This window comes from Lycium ferocissimum, chromosome 1 (genome assembly GCF_029784015.1).
Source record: "Lycium ferocissimum isolate CSIRO_LF1 chromosome 1, AGI_CSIRO_Lferr_CH_V1, whole genome shotgun sequence".
Classification (NCBI taxonomy): domain Eukaryota; kingdom Viridiplantae; phylum Streptophyta; class Magnoliopsida; order Solanales; family Solanaceae; genus Lycium; species Lycium ferocissimum.
Genome location: NC_081342.1, coordinates 5,048,990 through 5,056,595, shown reverse-complemented (window position 1 = coordinate 5,056,595; position 7,606 = coordinate 5,048,990). Strand labels below are relative to the sequence as shown.

The 7,606-nt window shown below is 36.9% G+C and overlaps 1 pseudogene; it reads right to left on the bottom strand.

The window, feature by feature from the left end:
• Window positions 1–3,088: 3,088 nt before the first annotated feature.
• LOC132068034 (protein EIN4-like) lies at window positions 3,089–5,920 on the bottom strand (annotated as a pseudogene).
• Between the last annotated feature and the right edge of the window lie 1,686 nt (window positions 5,921–7,606).

Here is a 7,606-nt window from a genome sequence, read left to right as displayed (position 1 = left end):
TTCAACGACGAGGGAGGCACTATCACCTCTTTAATACCAACATCAACTTCATATTCAAAGTCATAAAGTAATCTCTCAAAATGGAGTAGAGCTTCTGCCTTGATGAAAACAATAGGAGAGTGGTGCTTATGACAATGATCAAGTTCAAGAGCCTGAAATTTTCTATACTGCCAATTCTCATTAAGAGCTATGAAAATTTCGCTTAACAAGATTTCAATATTAACAACATCTAATGCCATCGCGGAACCAGGAACACCATACCTTGATTTGGCGCCACCTTTGCTAGCTGTTTTAGCAATTCTTACAACACCAAGGTCTGAAATTTTGGTTCCAAACTCAGCATACAAGAAGTTCGATTTAACATCAAGGTGAACCATCTGAAGAGTGGAATTATAGGGAAAATAAGGAGTCCTTCAGCTGTATCTAAAGCTATCTTGAAGCTCAGCGGACAATCCCACAATTTACATTTGCAATTGTGTAGCACATTAACTAAACTTACATGTGGTATGTACACATATACCAAAAGCTTGCTATCATAGTGGCACAACAGCAACACCAACTCATAATGTTCTTGCACCTCATTTTACCCAGATTTTCAAACTCAAGGGCACTATAAAGGAATTCATCTTTAAAATATCTCTCCCATAGCTTTTTATCTGTTACTGCCTCACCATTGACTTGGAGATCTATGTGCACTTTTCCTAAAGCTCCACTGCCAATTACATTACCTTCATGTTGGCAATCAAATTCACTGAACTCCAGCTTATGGAATGATGTCCAAATTGATATAGTGATTCCTTTTGTAATCTCCTTGAATTTCTGGTGCTTCCATTTGAACCAAGCAATCCCAACCAGAAAACAAGGTCAATAACTGTGTAGATAGTTCTCGAAGCCCACAAGTATCCATCATGTTTTCCTTGACTTTTGGCATGACAAAGAACAACATCATCTTGAAACAAAATTCTTGGCACGCTTGAAACAAAAGTCATGACCAATTGACAATGCAATGGCTGATAAGGAAACATAGGCAGATAATACAATGCTTTTCGACAAACAATAGCCTCTTTGACTCCGAGGCCTAATGTACCCTTTGTCAGCTGCAATACTTGCATCTACTTGTCTTCCTTTTGCTTCAGGGACTTTCAGTCCAGGTAGTTCAAATAGTTCATAACCCTTAACAAAAACAGGTGAAAGAGCCACAACACTTGAATGAGCTTTAGCAACAAAGATACTTGAAGTGCTTCCTGGATCCCATATATAAACTGATGTATCACTAGATTTTCCTCCTATTGCATTCAAACTGGAATAAGCACTTCCAATTCTTGGCAATGTTATCTTATCTCGTTTAAGCCCCAATCTCCTTATTCTGACAAGTATTTGAAGTGTAATGCCTGACATGACTTCGCCTAGCAATAGCTTATCAAGCTGATCATTCACCAATTCAACTTCTGATTTCTCATATGCCTCAGATTTAACTAGTTTCTTAGACAGAACAAGGAGGGGCATGTGATTACAATAGAAGGTCCTAGTGCTGCTAGAATTTTTGGACTCATTACATAGATCAAAATCATGGTTGGACAGTAGACTCCCATTACATTTTAAGACACCATTGGCCTTTGATTTTCCATCACACGTAACTTGTAGTCCTGCTGTGACATCCAATTCAGTGCTCAGACAAATATCCAAAGAAAAAGAGAAATCAATCGAATTATATTCTTCTTCACTCTCAACATATATTCTCCCTGGTTCATCACCCTTTTCCTTGACCTTCTCAACGACAAGGCAGGTGTTGTCACTCCAGGACTTCTTAGTTACCATAAGTATATCAGAGACATGAGCTAAGTTGTCAAAAGACCCCTCTAACTCATACGCTGGCATTCCATTGAACACGTGTTGTCCAAGGTTAGGAAAACCCAACTTGCTCAAGGTAGGAGCTGAAATATGCACACAAAATTCGATCTCTTCTATGCCGATTCTATTTTCCTCTAGTCCATCATCATCAACGACTAAACCTAAATTCATCAGGCTCTTATCTTTGTTGTCTACAACTGTGCCACCGAAGGCAAGAGTTTCAAGAACAGGACACTCCACCCCTGTTAGGATTTCGACTTTTTTCGAGCTCTCTTCCTCTGGTGAAACTTCTGGTATACCAACAGCTCTTGATTTTGATTCCGCGTCTACCAGTCTCGTTATCTCTAGTTGGCCAGTGTCTATTAGATTTTCAGAGATAGAAACAAATTTGCCAAAAGGTGTCACTACTTCATTTAGTTGACATTTTATCGAACACTTTGTGCTCATATCCAATCTCTTCTTTCTTGCGTCCATTTTCGTCTAGCCCAATTCCAGTCCGTCTCACCCACAAATAATTCATTTCACTCTCCTTATCAATAGCAAACTGTTGACAACAATCGAAGGGAAACCCAAGTTGTTGGATAGCAAACCCACAGCCGACATCTGCGCAGGAACCATTTCCGATTCCAAAATGGGTGATACGGACAAGTAAGCCCGAAAATCGATGAGCTTGCATGGGGACGATTGGGAGTGAAATTGTGGTTGTAAAATGGATATGGGTATGAAGTTTCTAAAGGATTATCCAGCTTCGATCTCGACCCAAATTCAGATTTCTGTGAAATTTCTTCCCGTGAATCTTTGAATTCTCTTAGCTGAGAAGAAAATCTTTGTGCCTGTCGATTCTGTCTCAAGCTTATGTTAGACAATTCTGTGGCAAGCTTCTGAACCATCTCTTTAATCTCCTCCATTTCTGAAGCCATTGATGAATACCCACTGCTGCGAGGATGATTGCTCTGATACCAAATGTTGCGAACTGGAATTTGAGCCAATTCTACCACTAAAACTAAGCTAAGATAAACTAAACTAGATAGAGCTAAAAGATGATTTTCATTGATATTTTCCAAATGATTACATACAAGGTATTTATACAATGTAAAAGAGAACCCTACACAAATTGAAATGAAAATCATCTTTTAGCTCTATCTAGTTTCGTTTATCTTAGCTTAGTTTTAGTGGTAGAATTGGCTCAAATTTCAGTCCGCAACATTATGTGCTCTATTGTAGTTTAGTGTTACTGTTATCTACTTGCCTGCAGCAGGACCTTCTGAAGTTCATGAGCAAGTGCTGATAAGAGTACTGGTTTGCAGATAATTCCATTCATTCCAATCTTGATGCATCTTCCACTGACATTTTCATCATCAGTTGCAGCCAAACCAATGATCAAAGGCCAGGAGCTCCTGCTTCGAAACTTTTGAATACTCATAGCAACCTCAATGCCATCCAAATCAAGAAGATGAAAATCCAAAAGGACAATTTGGAATAAAGACAGTGTTGTGCTAAGAGCGCTGAGGCAATCATATCCAGATGAAACTACAGCAACTATGCATCCCAATTTATCAAGCATCTTCCTCGTTACGGTTCTATTCACATCATCAGAGTCAGCTAATAGAACTTTGACACCATAGAGAAGAGACAGGGGATGCGATTGATCAGGAAATTCGCGATACTCAGGGTTTCCTATGGCACTGGATCGAAGCATTTGAAATCCCAGAACAACAACCATGCTTTTATCCGATTACTCGGGATTTGGGACTATCCAGATGTCTCCTTGCATCAACTGTTTTTCATTATGCATACCAGAAAGGAAGTTACTATAAACCCCAATCAGCAAAGCGAAAAACAAGAAGAAAAAAAAAAAGCAGATTACTAGCTTGTTTGGACAAGCTTCTCTGTATTTTTCTTAAAAAAAAAAAAAAAAAAAAGTATTTTCTTTTCAAAATTGAGGTGTTTGGCCAAGCTTAGGAGAATAAAAAGTGTTTTTAAGTAGATGCAGAAGTTGTTTTTGAGAACTAAAAAAGTAGCTTCTCCCCAAAAGTACTTTTTTTTTTTTAAAAGCACTTTGGAGAAAATACACTTAGAATTACTTTTTAAAAGCTTGGCCAAACACTAATTGCTGCTCGAAAATGCTTTTCAAATTGATTAACCAAATACAAATTCCTCACCAAAATTACGTTTTTGAAAAGCACTTTTGAAAAAAGTACTTACAATAAGTTAATTGTAAAAGTTTGACCAGACAGGCTATACTTCTAATAATGTGAGCCATTTCAGAATCAGATGTTGCTAAACAAAAAGAGATACCTGAATCAACTTTCTGCAAATGGTAAAGCTCAAGCTCTCCTTAACCTCATTAAGGCAGTATCTTTGGGTGGGTGCAATGTAGTAATGAGGATGTTGTGTCCTCTAGCTGAGGTCGTTTAGTGCTTGTGCAAATTAAATTTCAAACCTGATATAGATATGATCATTTGATGAGTTTGATCTCCTTGTTTTCCAACTTATATCTTTTCCGTCTTCCGGGACAACTCTGAAGGTAAGATGCCCTCCATTGGTGTCCTTCAAAAGATTTCCTACTATATGAAGTATAGCTTGAAAGACTCTTCTTTCATCACCCATAACATGATTAGGCAAAGCTCTATCTTGAAAGACTCTTCTTTCATCACCCATAACATGATTAGGCAAAGCTCTATCGACCACAATGGAAATATTATAACCCTTATACGCACACAAACACTTGGCAAGACGAGCGGCTTCTCTTATCAAGGAATGTAGCTGAAAATGCCTCATCTCTAATAGGTAATTTTCTGATGTATCCATCACCTTATCCATTATTGTGGTCACGACTTTACTGGTTTTAACCATCGTATCCACAAGAAGTAGTTGCTCATTACTTAGCTTATCATTCTGCAACATAGAGAGTAGACCTGAAATCGAGTGCATCAGTCTTCTCAACCTATGACTCATAATGCTCTGAAATGCGTTCCTTGCTTGATTTGCATTAAGAGCATCTTGTTTTGCTTGGTACAGAGCTTGATTCTGTTCCATCAATGCGTCTCCCATTTGCTGAGATTCTTCGAGCACTGCAGCATGGGACAAAGCCACAGCAACCTGATCGGCTACAACCCTGACTATCTCAATCTCATGGTTACTCCAAGATCTACCTTTTCCGCTAAGAATAACCAAAACCAGGATCGGGTAACACTGTGGGAGAAGCTCAGGAGTTCCACCTTTGAAGTTCGAGAACCTCAGCAGCGGCATCCTAATTGCACCCACTGCTCCTGGCTCACAACTCCTTCCACTATTTGCAGCAGCAAATGCGGACCCCGCATCAAGTATCTTTACAACATCACTCACTTTGATTTCTTTTACATCTGGATCAGAGGTTGGGATAAAAATATTACACATACTGGAAAAGCTCCTCCCTTTAAGGTCATGAGTCAGTTTCATCTTAGTTTTCTTCTCGTTGGGCATCCAAATAGCACAATTCTGCAAATCCAATATCTTCGATAGCTCAACGAGAGTTGTGTAGAGTATTGTATGACGATCAAGTGATTTTCGGATCTCTTGTGTAAGCATCCGAACATGCATTCCAACTTCTTTATTATTCCAACTTCTCGAACGAGATCCAAAGCCTTCTTTTTCAGCATAGACTCCCTTACCTTGACTTTGAGCAGCGAAGGAATGTCGTTGAAGCCGAGGGTAAAAGCGGTGACAATGGAGACCACTGCAGTGAGGATTTTGGAAACAAGAATAGCATGCACAAGCTGTAATGTGGGTTGGCGCAGGAAGCCAGGAAATTGAGAAAATGAGTTAACCCACAGAGAATAATGAATGCTCCCATTTGAAAGAGCACGCGTTTGAATGGAAAGTTAGAACGTCTGACAAAGTAAATGATCTCAATTGGGATTGAAAAATAGGCTACTGCAATAAATAAATCACTAATTCTCTGGTAGGTTAAAATTCTCTCCATGCTCCAATATCTCTCATCACCATCACAATTACATTCAAGATCCGCTTCCGATACGGAAACAAGGAATGATAAAATGAAGAATCCTGATGACACTGCCTTTAACATGGCATTCAATAGACCAACTCTTCTGTCCGTTTACTGGATAGACAAAAAGTCTTTCAGCACCAAATGATGCTTATAATGTGCATTCAGAGACCTGACCATCCAACCATGAACGCAAGAGGCGACTTGTCAAGATCCAATTCATGTTTAACGACGCATCCAACTACATAACAGATCTACAAATTAAGGAAATAAAATAGGCTTTAACATCAATACAATATCTCACATATGTATACAAATGAAATGCCAGAACAACTTTGAAATGCAAGTTGAAATTCACTAACAAAAAAAACTAAAACAAATCAAACTGAACCTCAAAGCCAATCCAACACTCAGATTCATCCACATGCATACAGAAATATGTATATATAAATTTCTTTACAATTATCTCTATAAAGAAGAGAAAAAAAAAACAAATAAAACGATCTTTAGAGAAAAATATCAACAACTATTCAAACAGAGCAAGACACGATGCTTTTGCGCAAACTCGTAAAGGATTCCCCAGAAAAGTTGAATGAAAGAGTTACAACAGAACGGTACCACAATACAATTTAAATAAACTATGACGTTATTCAGTGAAAGCTTGCGTGCAAAAACTGGATTTTCAAACAATAATTAGAAGAAAAAAAGAAAACATTTTTACCTTAAGAGAATTAAGTTTCTCTTGGCGCTCCAATGCAAGTTTAAAACGTACTACTGGGCGACTAGCAACCCTTTTTACCGAATATATTTGTATTACTCAATTAATTATCCATTATTTTACTTAACTACCATACCTTTTTACACAATTTATTTATAGTACTCAATTAATTATCCATTATTTTACTTAACTACCATACCATTTTACCCAATTTATTTATAGTAATCAATTAATTATCCATTACTGTACTATTTGACTTCACTACCACATTATATTCATGGCTCTCTCTGTCTCTTCTCTATATTTGGTATTACTGTGAAGTGTTCCATTTTCCTTCTTTTTTTTTTTTTTTTTTTTTTTTTTGCCTATTATTTGTACAAAAGACCGTTTTCTTTAGCCAACTCAATTCCTAAATCATTTATCTAACTGTTTAAGGGCAATTGATAAGTAAGTACTAACATTTTTTGTTAAATCAATGTAGAGTATAATCAGTCCACGCTTTATCCCCATCAATAATTTTACAAAAATGAAGATATATTACGTCATTTAAGTTTTATAAGCATTATTTTAAGCGCAGGTTTATCTTGCTTATCTGCAATTTTATAGGTAAAAACATAATTGTACATTATAATGTAGGCAAACAAGAAACTTAAAGACAACCATTATTTCCTTTATTGTAAAAGAAGCGGGCACCATGACATATACGAATTAAAAAAAATAAAATGAGATTTCTAGTAATTTACTTATTTTCGAGAAACTATGTTAATCGAACCAATTACTTTTCAAGTAAATTTACCCTAAACGTAATTTTAATGATAAATAACATTTAATGTGAAAAATATGCATCAAGCAATGGAAGTGGCAAGTTTGCCAATACTTGAGATCATGAGGGTCTCCTTTGTTATTCTAGTTCCGAGTTTGATCAAGGGTCCAATTTTCCTTCTATGTTTGTGTAGAAGTGATGAATTTAATCTCAGAATTTTACTTAGTCAATCCATTTTATATTTGTAAATTAAATTAAAAAATTATTATGATCGTTCTTAAAAACA